Below are 16,210 nucleotides of genomic sequence, written 5' to 3'. Positions count from 1 at the left end.
TGCAGGAATCAAACCCCTATCTAACTACATTATGATATGACAGCAATATGCATTTACACGACGCGCTATACAAAAAACTAGCATGACATCTTTCCACAGGTATATTTGTAGGATGGTGACATCATCAGGCTTGACAAAGATGAGTATACCACTTTTAAGGGGTGTGAGTAGTCTCCAAAAAGGTTGCTCCTTCCCTGGGAGACACACACACAGTTAGCAAGTGCAGGAATCAAATCCCTACCTAACTACATTATACTACAGCAGTACACATTTACACAATGCACTATACACATTATTGGGATTTCATTTTTCCACAGGTATATTTGTAGGATGGTGACGTCATCAGACTTGACAAAGATGAGTATACCACTTTTAAGGGGTGTGAGTAGTCTCCAAAAAGGTTGCTCTCTCCCCAGGGAGAGACAGACACACACACACACACACACACACACACACACACACACACACACACACACACACACACACACACAGTTGGCAAGTGCGGGGTTCTTAATTTAAACTAAGTACATCTTTACACTTCAGCAAGCAATATGGAGTTACAGGGTACAATACAGACATTACTTGCTGGCAGTTTGCCCAAAGGTTTTTTTCACATTTGCTAACCTCGGCAGGCTTATCATACTAGGTGTATTGTGAGTGTTTTGTATGCATAGGCCATGACCATGTTATATATGGGTTGATGCACCACATGCTGGAACACGCAGGGTCAAACTGGTGGCTAAGCTCTGTCAACCCAATACTGGACAATACAGTCAAGAGGAGTAGGGTCGTACAACCACAACACCAACAGTCTCACATAGACCTACAATATAAGCACCAGCAAAAACACACATAAATACACATTACCATACTCGGAGAATACAAATATTAATCTGAAAAAGAGAGAGAGTCCTCCTAAGCAGACAAGCAAGCAACATGCACCTCCAAGCACACGCCAGAAAACACATAATACACCAAAGCAGTGTGCCTCACAACAGGCTCTAAGGCAAAACAACATACCCAACACACAAGTAATAGGCGACTCCATAGTCAGGCACACGGTTGTTCCACTCACTCGGCTGGACATGGGGAAGGTTACTGTCAGTTATCTGTCAGGTGCTATGATCCGTCACATAACACAAGCACTTACATCACTCCAGAACATATACATATATGACGTGTTCTTTGTACATGTCAGTGTGAATGATCTGGGACATACCTCCCAGGACAACATGACAAGAGATATATAGTAGCTCTATGATCATGTAGCCCAGGCTAGTATGACCCTGACCTTGAGTAGCATCTTACCTTCACCTACATGATACTGCAATATAACAGAAAGATGATAAACTTCAACAATTGGCTGAGCTTCTGGTGTCATTCAAAGGGGATCCAGTCTCTGTCTGCCTGTGATGACATGATAGACAAGCCTCGTTGCTTCGCTACAGATGGTTTGCACCTGTCGCCCCTATGCTTCTTAATACTGGCCAAGGCTCTTGCTCTCCCCATATTAACTTTTTTAGGCAAGGCTCAAAGGTTCATAGGTTCATAGGTAGGTACTAGGCTATCGGCCCTGACTACTGTGGCGATGTGATTATCAAAGGAGAGACTACTGTCCACCTGTGTCCCAAGGTCTCTTATCACACTTTCGGTGTTAAGTATACTACCGCCTATGTTGTAGTTCATGGGCACAGAGTTTTTATCAAAGGGGATGACAATGCACTTTTTGGCATTGAGCTTGAGGCCATGGCTTTGACACCAGGCATCTGTCTCAGTGAGGCCCTTTTGTAGGATGCCCACATCATTAGTAGTTTTGATTATGGCTCCTAGTTTGCAGTCATCTGTGAACTTCATTAGCCAAAGACCTTCTGTGTTAGCCTGTACTTCAGGGAAGTATATACCAAACAGGACAGGACCCAGGACTGAACCCTGTGGTACTCCACTTGTCACTGGTCTGAAGTCTGATTTGAAGTCTGCTACTTTCACAGTGTGGGTTCTGTCAGTGAGCCAGTTGGCAACCCATCTTGTGACATAGGGATTTATACTTAGTTTAGTGAGTTTATCTATAATTCCAGAGTGGGGGATGGTGTCAAAAGCCTTGGCAAGATCTAGATAGGCTGTGTGAACCACCTTACCCTTGTCTACGGCTTTGGTGACTGCTTCAAAGAAGTCTATCAGGTTTAGGAGACATGATCTGCCTTTTACAAACCCGAACTGGTTGGGGTACAGAGTTTGGAGATTACCATTGTCTTTGTTTATAGGTTCCATTATGACACATTCCATGGCCTTCCAGACAAGGCTCATCAGGCTAATGGGGTGCTATTTCCTGGGGTCCATGGTGGCTCCCCCTTGTGTAGTGGGATAATCATCGCTGTGCACCATTCAGCAGGTGCAAAGCCTGAGGTGAGGCTATGATTGAACATGATACTTAGGTGTGGTGCCAGTTCGTTCTGTAGTTCATGTAGAATGCAGCCTGGAATGTTGTATGGTCCCATGGATGCTGTGTTCCTGGCTTTGGAGAGTGTGGTTTTTACCTGTGCAGCCATGATTACAGGAACTTTGCATTCTTACGGTATAGAGATGGGTTCTTTCACGGGTGAGAGGGGGGTTAAAGTTAGCACTGAACCTATCTGCCAGGATGTTGGCAATATCAGTTGGGTCTGTATATTTAGTGCCATTGTGCTGTAACTCAGAGCAGATCTGAGTGTTGCCATTGAGATTCTTGACATAGCTATAGAATGCTTTGTGGTTGCCTTTAGAATCAGTGGCGATTTTGTTTTCGTAACTAGCTTGGAGAATTTTATCAGGGATCGCAGCTTCTTACTGAGACTGACCAGGGAGCTCCTCCACTCAAGGGATTTTACTCTCTTTTGCAACAGTTTCTTCCTTCTGTTGTACAGTTTGTTTATGGCAGGGGACCACCAGATTGGCTTCCTTTTTTTAGAGGATAGTGTCTTGGTTCTGTTTGGGATAGCACGATCCATGCACTCATGTAAGTGCTTATAAAGTGCAATTGTGTAGGATTCAGTAGTCATAACTGTATTGTCCATCTGCATGGGTGTCATGAAGTTCACCACTTCTGTTTTAAGAAGCATGAAGTTGGCTTTGGAGACATTTTTTAACATGGTTTCCTTAATGGGGGGTGGGGGCAGAATGTGGATATGTAGGGTAATTAGCTTATGGTTGGATCAGACCAATGAGGTGTTGACTTCAGGTGTGGAACACCGGTCACTCAGGACAAACCAAACCCAGTAACAAACACAAATAACCACAAAGTGAGCTAAATGCTACTCATTGCCAGAAGTCTCAGCCTCCAAATGCACACACTCGAGGCACTTCTCAGTATGGAGAATATTTATATCTGTGCGGTAACAGAAACCTAGTTCAAGGCTCCAGAGAGCACACCAGCACTACCAGGATACTACTCATTCCATACCTTCCAGCATCAGAACCTAGATCATAGCACATAGGGTGGGGATGTATCCATATTCATCAAGGATACCTACACCTCTCTCCACATCCTCTCTATAGGATATGTACCCACAGAATGTTGCACAGCAACGTTCTTCCCACTCCACAGGGGTGGGGCCACAAAAGACCCTTGGCATTCACGCTCTATGAGCCTGATGAGTCTGATCTGCAAGGCAATGGAGCCAATCATAATGGAAGTTAACAATAAAGACATTGGCAACCCTCACACAGTTGAGCACACCCAGTTTGGCTTCGTCAAATGCAGATCATGCCTCCTGAACTGGATGGATTTCTTTGAGACAGTTACCCAGGCTACAGATGATTTAAAGGAGCTCCACACAGCCTACCTATACCTCGCTAAGGCCTTTGACACCATTCCCCAGTCAGGTATCATAGATGAACTCACCAACCTGGGCATAAATCCATACATCACAAGATGGATTGCAAACTGGCTCACAGATAGATCCCACAAATTAAGAGTTGCTGGCTACATGTCAGACTCTAAACTGGTAACAACTGGTGTCCCCCAGGGTTCAGTCCTGGGGTCCCTCCTGTTTGGTATAGACTTCTCAAAAGTACATGCCAACACAGGAGGGTTGTGGTTGACTAAGTTTGCTGGGAACTGTAAAGTGTTTGCCATAATAGATTCCCCGGATGATACAAATATTCTCCAGAAGGGACTCTCTGAGATAGATGTGTGGTGTCAGAATCATGGCCTCAAGCTCAATGTGAAAGAATGCATAGTAATCCCCTTTGGGGAAAACAAAGTACCCACAAACTACCACATAGGTGTTAACCCCTAAAAACTGACAAGGTAATAAGGGATCTGGGGACACAAGTAGATAGTCATCTTTCCTTTGATAACCATGTTGCCAAAGTGATTAGGCAATCCTATGTGGCTCACCTAATCAACAAAGGGTATGCATCAGGATCAAAAGAGGTAGTGGTGGCCCTCTACTCTTAAGTCATCAGACCCACCATTGAGTACAATGCACCATTTTGGATGTACTCGGCTAAGCATATCCTGCAGCTGGAGAGACCACAGAGGTACCTCACCAAGAGGATTACTGGCCTCAAACAGTTGTCTTATGCAACACAACTGGTAAAACTAAATCTGTTCTCCGTTGCGTACCGCCTTCTCAGAGGCACACTCTGCCTAACATACAGAGCCATTTCCAACACATAACTGTTTAACATTATCCATCTACGGATAACAAAACTGAGTCGCACTACACACTACAGGGATATGAACCTCATCACAACAATGAATACAACATGCTGGTGGGGTAGAGTACCATCCCAGACACTTGCCTTACTGTGGAACAGAGTCCCAATGTACATCAGACAAAGCCCCTTGCTGACACTCTTCAATAGGAACCTTGATGAGTGGATGGGAAACAGACAATTCACGCCAGGCATCACATCAGCAGCCCCACTAGAAAGGGGCTTAGGGTAATAAATATTAGAACTAGGGCTTAGGAGTCTAACCAATGGGGTGGTGAAAGCTGCACAACTTGCCTATTCTAATATATGCCTTCATGAAGATAGTCTACTACATACCTATGAACCTATGTGACAGGTACATGTCTACAGATAGTAGATGTGTACTTCATTGTACAGTCATGTTGTACAGCAGGCACATGCACCACATACACTGTAATGCTTACAGATACTGGTGGCTATTATGTACAGTGGGTGAGATGTGCACCTCATGTCTTTTGTGCCATTGGGATGTGTGCTGGGTGGGACAGTCCTGGATGTCTCCCTGTCATGGTCACCCTCTTACACACATCTCTGCCCATCCATCTTTGGCTTATTATACTGTGTTCCCCTACATATATATAGGTACATAGGTAGGTAATAGGCTATCTGCCTGAAGGCATATATTAGTATGGCCAGAGTGTGCAGCTATCACCACAAATGGGGTTAGTTCCCTATGTCTTTGTGTAGTAGAGCTGATGAAGTGATCCATGGTGTGACAGTTCAGTTTCACATACACTCATCAAGGCTCCTCTGGAAGAGTGTCAGTTAGGGACTCAGCTTAATGTAGGTTGGGAGCCTGTTCCAAAGCAAGGGAAGTCTGTGAGTTAGTAATGTATCCCTCCAACATGTTCTATTTATTGTTGTGATGATTATATCCCTAGAGAATGTGGCACAGTGAGCTTGGGTTTACTTCAGATAAAGCATGTACATCAGTTCTGCATTGGACATGGACCTGTCTGTTGGGCAGCAGAGATCGGCTGAGTAGACAGTATGCAACAGAGTACAGATTGAGTTACTTCAGTCTTGTTGCATGGGGCAACTGTTTGAGGCCAGTAATCCTCTTGTTGAGGTACTTCAGTGGTCTTTCCAGCTGCTGAAGGTGCCTAGTCAGATTCATCGCAAGTGTGCCGTGATACTCTCTGATGGGTCTGATGACTGATGAGTAGAGGGAACCTCATTTGACCTACATGCAAAGACCTTGGCAATTTGTGCGAACACATAGCATGATTTTCTAACCACTTTGTGAATGCTTTTCTGGAAGTAGAGATGACTATCCACATGTGTCCATAGATCCCTTATTATTACCTTCATATTTAGGGTGTTGGCACCTATGTGGTATTTGTATGACTGTAGCTCGAGGTCATAATTTTGACACCACATCTGTCTGACTGAGACCCTTTTTAAGGATGTCTCTGTTGTCCCAAACATCGATTATGACAACCTTTTTGCAGTCATCCACAAACTTTGCTAATCATAGCCCTTGTGTGTTTTACTGTATTTCTGAAAAGTATACACCAGACAGGAGGGGTCCCAGGACTGAGCCATGGGGGACAGCAGTTACCAGCTTACAGTCCAAAAGGGAGACCACAATTCTTACCTTGTGGGATCTATCTGTGCCCCAGTTGGCAATCCATCAGATGACATACGTGTTTATGCACAGGTTGTTGATTTTGTGGATATGACATGTGTGTGGGATGTTGGAAAAGGGCTTTTCAAGGTCTATGTAGGCCATGTGGAGCTCATTTCATTGATGTATGTCCCGGGAAACTGCCTTGAAAACTGTCTAGCAGGTTTAGGGACCATGATCTTCCCCTAACCAAACCAAAATGGGTAGGGTAGGGAGTTTGTAGGCTTCCAATAGTTCTGTTTATGAGTTCCATAATGATGGACTCCATGGCCTTGCAGATCAGGCTTATTAGGCTTATAAGAATAGTTCCCATGGTCTGTTGTGCACCAACACTTGTGGAATGTGCCAAACATTGCTGTAACCCATTCAACAGCTTCATATCCTGTACAGAGGGTGAGTCTCAACAGACTGTTCAGGTGCAGGGTCTGTTTGCTTTGGAGTTCACATATGACACAGCCAGGGACACCATGTCATCCCATAGACACCGAGTTTTTAGGTTTGGATAGAGCTGTTTAACCATTGTATATGTGATTTCTGGCTTTTCACAATCTCCAGGTATGGTAATGGGCCCTTTTGTCAGTGAGAGGGGGGTAAATATGTATGAACCTGTCTGACAAGATGTTGGCAATGTCAGTCATGTACATGTATTCATTTACACTTTGCACTGACTCAGAACATATATAAGTTTACATTGATATTTATGATATAGCTAAAGAAAGCTTCATGGTTCTCTATGGACTCTGGCAATATTTTTGCTAGAACATGGCTTGGATAATGTTAGGAGTGCTCATTGTTTCTTGATGATACTGATCAGAGATTTATTGATCTTCTTTGGATTTTCACTTTCTTTGAACAACTTAAGTACTTGTATTACATAGTTTGATTATGACAGGGGTCCAATATATTATATGGGTCTGTTTTCATATCACTGTGTACGCAAGGCAGGATTGGTGAATAGTGACATGTGTCTGGAGTAAGAAATGCAACTGCCAGATATGTGTGGCCCACTACTGTACTCAGACATGGCCTAAGTGTGTGAGCATGCTCAGTATGACCTTTCAGTATGTTGTTGACTGAAATTTGCTTAGTTTGTTTGTGTGTGAGCATGCCCAGTATGAACTTTCAGTATGTTGCTGACTGACATTTGCTAAATTTGTTTAAGTGTATGAGCATGCCCATTATGGGCATATATATACTGTATATGTGTGTGAAAATTCAAGTTATTTTTTTACTTCAGGGCTCACCTTTGTGCTGTACATTGACAGGAAGCATGCTGTGCCTGCAGGGCTTCCATGAGTCAATTTGCATAGACTTATCAACATTTCTACATACAGGGAGGGGCAGCTATTATTTGTACATTTCTACCCGGGGGGGGCACACCTGATTCTTACTGTGGGTGTACATAGGATGAGGGGTACACCTGACACTTATACACATTTGCTAGGCCTGCACTGCTATGTCAGGTACTCCATTTCAGTCTGTACTGTTGCCTATCATACTGGCTTGAGGCATACCACTGTACTACAGACCTTAGCTTCCAATTACATGCACATTAGTTTGTGACTTCATAACCTACCCAACCCACATCACACTGCCTGGCCTGCTGTTATCTGTCTGCATAGGCCTGGGGGGAGGTTACTCGTATGCCTCTTCAGAGGGCATGATACAGCATTTGTTGGTGTTTGCGTTTGTCTACGATTGTCCTGCTGGCTGTGACTGTTAGGTATGACCCCCTCCAACTGGTATGTGTGAGTGACTTAAGTTGTGTCTGTGCCAGTGAAATGCTGTCATGGCTTAGTGGTTCAGTACTGTGGCTATAGTGCACAGTATCCTGAGTTCGAGCCCTGTCACTGCTTTTTATTTTCCTGCTGGGCAGACCTGACTGGTTAAGGAACAGTAAAGCAGGTGTGAGCGTGTTTACCTGGCTTTGCTTGACTTTGCCCGACTTTGCCCAACATTGCCCAACATTGCCCAACATTGCCCGACGTTGCCCAACGTTGCGCTGGTTAGCGCAGTGCACAGCTACATGCAATTGTATTTAAATATGCTCAATACTGGTAAAATGCACTTAGCAGTGCTTTATATTGCTTAAAATAGGGCACTCATGCCTCAGGTGGTGCTGCAGGGCTGCCTATGTCGGATGCACATAGTACACTCCCCATACATGTTTGAAAACAGGTAGTGTCAAGTTAGGCATCCCTTTTACTGTATGTGCAGGTCAGAGAGAGGTGTCATTTTCAGGGTTCCTACTGAGTCAGTATATGTGCTATGCGTTGCTTCTTTGCCAAGGCCAGGGCATACTGGGCACGCCTCCTTCTGCCTACTGGGGCAGGCTCAGGTTATTCCTCCTCCGAGTCACACTGTGTCTGTGCAGGCCTTGGCAAGGGTGGGAGGCTGTTTGACCCTGCCTCATGCTGTTCCTGCTGCAGCTGTTTCTGCAGGATCATATTGTGTAGCATGGCACATACCATAACAATTTGGGTACATGTAGTTGGTGAGTACTGCAAGGCTCCACCAGATGTGTTCAGGCACCGGAACCATGACTTGAGCATCCCAAACACATGCTCAATTATATTTCTTGTTTGTGCGTGTGCCTCATTATGGAGTTCTTGTTCAGGTGTGTGTGCATTTCTGATGGGTGTCATCAGCCATGGCTCTAGTGCGTATCCAGCATCCCCCACTAGATGACCATCAGGGATGTCCCCACTGGCAAATCTCTGGGACAGCTGCATCAGATGCCAGATGTGGGAATCGTGATAGCCAGCACACACATTCATTATTATGCCCTGGGCATCGCACATGACCTGGCAGTTGATGGAGGGGAAGCCCTTGCAGTTGATGTAGACCCTACCCCACTCACCAGGTGGTGCTTTGATGTGTATGTGCATGCAGTCCATTGCACCCACAACCTCAAGGTATTCTGCTATTTGGTGGAAATGATGCATATTGCTGGCCAATGCCTCACGGGAATTGGGGAAATATACGTGGTCACTGGCATGTGCTGACATGGTATCCAGGAACTGGTGGAGTACCCTGGATGCTGATGCCTGTGAAATCCCCATTATATCACCAGTTGGTCTTTGGAAGGTGCCTGTAGCTAGTATTCTTAGGCCAACACATACCTTGGTATCCACTGGGATGGGTTCCCCTCTGTTGGTTTTGTGTGTGAGGTGTGGCCGGCACAGCTCAATAATTTGCTGTAGGAGGTCTCTGTCGACCCTGTAGTGCTCCAGTATCTCCAGCTCATGTAGCCCCTGGTAGGTTACCCTGGGTCTGTACACTCTTCTCCGTCCCCTCACTGTGAGCTGCTCACTATCATTCACAACATCAACACCCTCAGCACCTTGCACATGTTGGTTTATGATAGCAAGAGTAACCCCTAACATTTTGTCTGACTTAAGCTTTTTTAAGCTTTCCCTCTTTGTATACTGCAGTGTTGCAGAGTTCTTGGAAAAATCAGAGGGAAATGCTGTTTGCAGAGTTTAAAGTGCTGGGCTGCACTGGGCTAGTCTGCTGCCTGTGTAATTGGCTGATTCTGATATATTTCACCTGGCAGCTCTGCTAGTTCTCCTTGGTTAACTTCCTACTACTTCTTTTCCTTCCTTTTGCCTTTCTGTTTCCACCTGGGGGGAAGCGCCATGCAAACAAGTGCAAATGCGTGCACACGCGCACACACACTGTGTGCATGTTTGCAAGAAGTTTCCTATCTTTTAACATTGTGCACCTTTGATTTGAGGTTTTCAAATAGGACAACTGTAGGCACACCTCTTGCAATCCTGAGCAACTCAAAGCAAACATAAGCCACTATGCTCCAATTAGCTTACAGCCTGTCTGACACACCCCTTCATGATGTCACCTATATTCTAGTCTACTACTCACCTACTCCTACTCTTACACTCTTGGGACATGGCTCACATGCTGGGGAAAATTGGGATTCACTATCCTTATCCTCATTTGCATAGGATTGCCTACTAATGCATGGTTACATCTCTCACACTGAGCTTCCCCCCCTTAGCAACCACTACTCAGTGGCCATGTTGTCTTCAGCCTGTCATTCACCTGCATGGCAGAATAAGCTTTTTAGTGAAAATGCCTATTTTTGGCTTTTTTTTTTATTATTTTCTTGTTTTTATAAGCGCCGCACGTTTGCGCAGTGCTGCGCTATGCTTAAATATCAGAGATCGGGGAAAACAAAAAGTAAAATTTTTATATTTTTAAACATTTATAAATGCCAGTGGTCTTATATTTAGCCATTGGCATGCTTCCTCAACTGTATGCATCCTTTATTTGGAGCTGTCATATCTCCGTTTAGCTATTTGCAGAACGGTACTCCATTACCAACGGAGCACATTTCTGCAGCTAACACTAATCTTCCACGGACAGGTTAGTGTTTCTTGGATCGCAAATTTACCTCATTTGCATGGCTTTCACCAGCAAATGAGGTAATTTGCATATCATGACACTGTCCGTGCAAGAGTAACTTTAGCAATTCTCGTGCACGCCCCTGCCGGCTGTACCTGGATCACACAGCAGACATATTGCCAGCGTGAGCTCCTACACTCTTCTTGCACTCCATACAAGCTTTCGTAAATCCAGCCCAGTGTCTGTCAGTTCAGCTAATTTATTTTCTTTATCCTGCAACTGCTGTTCAAGACTTTCCTCATAGTCGGCCTGATATGTCTCAGGAGCCTGTTCTGCTGAATCTGAAACTCCTAAGCACTTTTGAAAAAATGTATGTATAACTTGTCTAAGCTTTCTGAACTCACTGTGTCTGTCTTTTAGAAGTTTATTACATTCTTTTGTAACAAAATGTACTAGAGGTTCTGTCAGTAACTGATTTGACTGTTGTTGCAATTCTGAAATAAACCTTTTACATCTGGTGAAAGAACATAACTGTCTAACATCTGAATATAATGTCAGCATATTAACTTTTCTTGGTTCTTTACCATTACAATTTTTGTCTGTACAGTATAACCTTTGAATAGTGGCATGCACTGGATTTTTATGACACTGTACACACAATAAACATTTTTTTATACCACACATGATTTTGTTTCAGATACCAGTCAAATATTGTAATCCATTTGCATAATGCCTTACTATTAACTTGCCCTAATAAGGTTTTACATTTGCTAATATGCTGTATATACATTTCATTCTGTTATTATTATTATTACCTTTATGGCATTCATACTGTATGTAACACAGAAAAATGTTCTTACCAGTCAACAGAGAGGCAGATGGCCAGGCTGCTTTACTGTAGATGGCTGAAAAGTCTGTGTAGTCACTTGTGAAGTTGGTACAGCAAAACTGGCAGTTTCAGTCTTACAACTTTGTATTGTACCTTTTTTGGAGAATTTATGGCACTGCTCACCTTCCTGTACTGTAGTCTCACTCCGGATTCAGACATCTGATGAACTGTATTGCTACAAACTGTAGAAAACTGAAGTACTTCACATAAACGTTAGTTACTGTGCTTTTACAGGAGTGACCTTATACAGGGCATTACCCACTCCCCTTGCTTTTGGATACAGGCTAGGAACATTGTCAGGGTCACCACTGGAAAATGTATTTTATTCTTTATCTTTCATATATTTGTAACAGAATTAATTTCAACCTTATATTCACAATTCACAAACTCTAACAGTATGTGCAGTCAATAGACACTATGTTTACTTTATCACTGTTAAGTGACACTTGTAAGTGACAAACAGTAATGTGTCTGAGACCAACAACTGAAATAAATTACTGTAGATGATATATCATTCACTTTGATCAAGGTCAATGTAAAAATTATACAGTGCAAGAACATGGCTATCATTGTCGATGGGTGAACAGCCTGCATGAAAGTGAGTGACTCTTACTGTTTGATTAGAGTTATGCATTCATTGATCTTGCTTGTAAGGACCAGTGTAAATATATGTGTACAGGGAAATACGTGCATGAAAAAACAATCATTACAGCTTGTATTTGTGAACAATATGTGATTTTTTGCACAGTGAGGTACACATTGTCAGAAGTGGCATGGTCAATTGTGATAATCTGTGTATGGAAAGAGCAAACACTCATTGGGATATACTAAAGACATACCTGTGTGTTGGCTTTCAATTTTTTGCATTAATGGTATACTTTCAAAGCATCCACGCTGCAAATTTCTTTAGATTCAATTCATAATAAATACATTTTTTTTCATGTCAGCAAATAGATACCTTACAAAATCACTCAGAAATTCACCATGCAGTTTTTCCATGAACTCAGTATTTATTATCAGCCTAAATACAGTTTATAACTGCATATGTAGATTTATTATCCAAAAACTTCTGTCCAATGACAGACTGTTTCTGATATAACTCTGAACTAATATGCCACAAAAGTAGACCTACATATCCATTAGAATGGGAAAGGCTATTAAGTTGTATTACAGTTTTTTTAGTGTGGTGGTTATGTGACTTCACTTCTGTGAAGGGAGTTCAGTTTGTGCCCAAACTATCCCACACATTCATTAACACTATGCACATGTTGCACTGAAGCTAGCAAGATTAGCCATCTTTGTGCAACAAGCATTGCTAATCAAATTTGCAGGAAGTAAAGGCACACAGCTTGTCCAGCAGCCTCAGCTTGTGCACACAACACAGGCTCATGGCCTCTTTGATGTTACACAGTTCTTTTCCTGTGTGTTTACATGATTGCAAAGGAGTTGGTAAAATCAGTGCTATTATGAAATGGCAATCAGTCATACCCAAACCCATATTTACCCCATGCCTCCTTGCAGCATTGCAGTCTCTTCAGATTCATATCCAAGTTTCCCTCCAATTTTGCAGAACCTACACATATCAGAAAAACATAATGAACACCTGTTTGTGTTCCCAAATCATGGTAGTGTATTACATGCTTATGGGTCAATATATTTTAAGAACTGAGGTCAGTAATGAGACCTGTAATATTCATCCCACTGGTTAAGGAGGTCCTGCTTGTAATAGTGACAGTACTGGTTACCCTACATGGGTGTCAGCCTTGGTTAAGCTATTTCAAGCCTCAGCCTTTTACTGAGACCCTGTATAAGCACCCTGCAGAATACTTCTTCTGTAGTGTTTCAGAAGGAGACACCTGTCAATACAATCTCTTTACTCTAAATGGAGCACTACCCTTACCACTGTCTGCCATGTCATCTCCTCAATGATCTTTGTAAAAAATAGCAGGAAATCTGCACCCAAATCACATCCTGCATGCACCAGCTTGTGTGCAGTGATGGACATCCTACAAAAAATACATTTGCACAAGAGAAGAATGGAGTTAGAATTAAATCTATGTATTATTTCTTCAATGTCCAGTTTAGGAGAAAAACAGAGAAACATGTCAGTCGCAGCTGGGCATGTGTGCTATTCAGTTATTCAGTTAATATAGACATACACACATATATATTTATATATATATATATATATATATATATATATATATATATATATATATAGAGAGAGAGAGAGAGAGAGATAGATAGATAGATATATATATATGTGTGTGTTCATTATACACACACACACACACACACACACACACACACACATATATATATATATATATATATGTGTGTGTGTGTGTGTGTGTGTGTGTGTGTGTGTGTGTATGTATATATATATATATATATATATATATATATACAACGAACAGCAGAGTATTTATACACATGCTCCACAGTGACTCCAGCTTATGCTGGTTAATACTAGTATCTCAGTTACATGACAGATGATATAGTCCCTCCTCAGTCATGCACTCTGGGACGGTTTATAAAATTCATAATGTTAACAGTGCAACACACAAAAATGGCATCTTCTGCATGATATTAATACTGTTCAGTGTTGTCTTTTTGTACATTTGGCTTCGAAGTTCAGTAGTACAGGATGCCTTTGTGGCAGATAAAAATAATAATGTGTAAGTGATATCACCTTGGAATGAAACCCATGACAAAATGGATCATCAAGTTCTGAAATGTATCAACAATTAACACCACAGGGAAACTGACATTCTAAGTATGTAATGTTGGAATACAAAAGTGTTCCTGACTGGAAATATACCTATTTTGATAGTCCTATGAGTGTTGTGGTATAAATTGTTCCTTTAGTGGTCTAATACTTTCATGTACAGATGTTCTTATGTGGAATAGTTTCTCATTGAATTCATTGTTTTAATATCTTCAGTGCTAAATGATGTATGCTGAAGCCAAGCTTATTTACATGGCTAATGGCAAAGTCTTACCCCACGCAGATTTTTTTTTTTTTGCTATAATATGTGAAATGTAGTTCTTCTACAGTCATTCCTGAACACTAACTGTCATGAAAAAGTTGTTTTCCAAGTGTGTGATGTGCTCTTGTTTTAACTGACAGCATTATTATTTTATGGTTTCATAGTTTCATAGTTTCATAGTATAGTACTAGGCTATCTGCCCTGGGGCATTTGTAAGCCTAGCCATAGTGATGTGGCTTTTGCCACCCCATGAAATGGTACAAAAATGTACAGAATAAATCTAGAATACTGTGCCTCTGTCTAGTAGTGACACAATGAAGGTCCCCTTATATAATAGAATTAGTTTACTGTGCCCCTGTCTAGCAGTGACACAGATGTGACCCCTGGGGTAAACTTACGATCTCCCATCCACTCATCAAGATTTCTCTTGAAGAGAGTCAGTGAGCAGCTCTGCCTAATACAAACTGGGATCTTGTTCCAAAGCATGGGAAGCCTCTGGGTTATGAATCTATCCCTCTAGCATGTCCTATTCATACTTGTGCCGAGGTTTAAGTCTTTAGCTCTCATGGTCCTGATGGATTTGGATTTGTTGAGGTAGAGCATGTCTATCAGATCCTGATTGGACATGGCCTTGTACGTCAGGCAGAGATCACCTCTGAGCAGGCGGTATGCTACTGAATAGAGCTGAAGTTTCTTTAGTCTGGCGGAATAAGACATATGTTGGAGACCCTTGATCCTTTTGGTGAGGTACTTTTGTGGTCTCTCCAGCTGTTGCAATTGCCGGGTGAGGTACATACCAAATGGGGCATTGTACTCAATCATGGGTCTGATGAGGGAGGAATATAGGGGTACAATGACATCCTTGGATCTGGATGTGAATCCCTTCATGATGAGGTGTGCAAGGTAGAATGTTTTTCTAACCACTTTGGCAACGTGGGTGTCAAATGAGAGGTCGCTGTCTACTTGGGTCCCTAGGTCTCTGATTACATTTTCTGTACTCAGTGGGTTGCTGTCTATGTGATAATTTGTGAGTACTTTGTTTTTCCAAAGGGATGACTATACATTTTTTGGCATTTAGTTTAAGGCCGTGACTACGGCACCAGTTGTCCATTTCAGTGAGGCCTTTTTGTAGGATGTGTGTGTGTCTGCTGGTGTATCGACTATGGCGCCTAGTTTGCAGTCATCTGCGAACTTTGTCAGCCACAGCCCTCCCATGTTTGCTTTAACATCTGAGAAATAAATGCCAAACAAGAGGGGTCCCAGGACAGATCCCTGTGGGACACCACTTGTGACTGGCTTTGAGTCTGACATTGCTCCAGTGATTTTAACTTTATGGGTTCTGTCCTTTAGCCAGTTTGCAACCCATCTAGTGACATAAGGGTTTACTTTTAAGCTGTTTAGCTTATCTATGATGCCTGAGTGGGGTATTGTGTCGAAGGCCTTAGCCAAGTCCAGGTATGCTGTATGGACTGCTTTGCCCTCATCAATGGCTCTAGTGACTGTTTCGAAAAAGTCAACCAGGTTTAAAAGGCAGGATCTGCCCTTTACAAAGCCGAACTGGGTGGGGTCAAGTGTCTGTGGGTCCCCTATGTCTCTGTTTATGAGTTC

Source organism: Protopterus annectens, chromosome 4.part1, assembly GCF_019279795.1.
Source record: "Protopterus annectens isolate FY-2018-M chromosome 4.part1, PAN1.0, whole genome shotgun sequence".
In the NCBI taxonomy this organism is placed as follows: Eukaryota; Metazoa; Chordata; order Ceratodontiformes; family Protopteridae; genus Protopterus; species Protopterus annectens.
Note: the sequence above shows the minus strand (reverse complement) of the source record.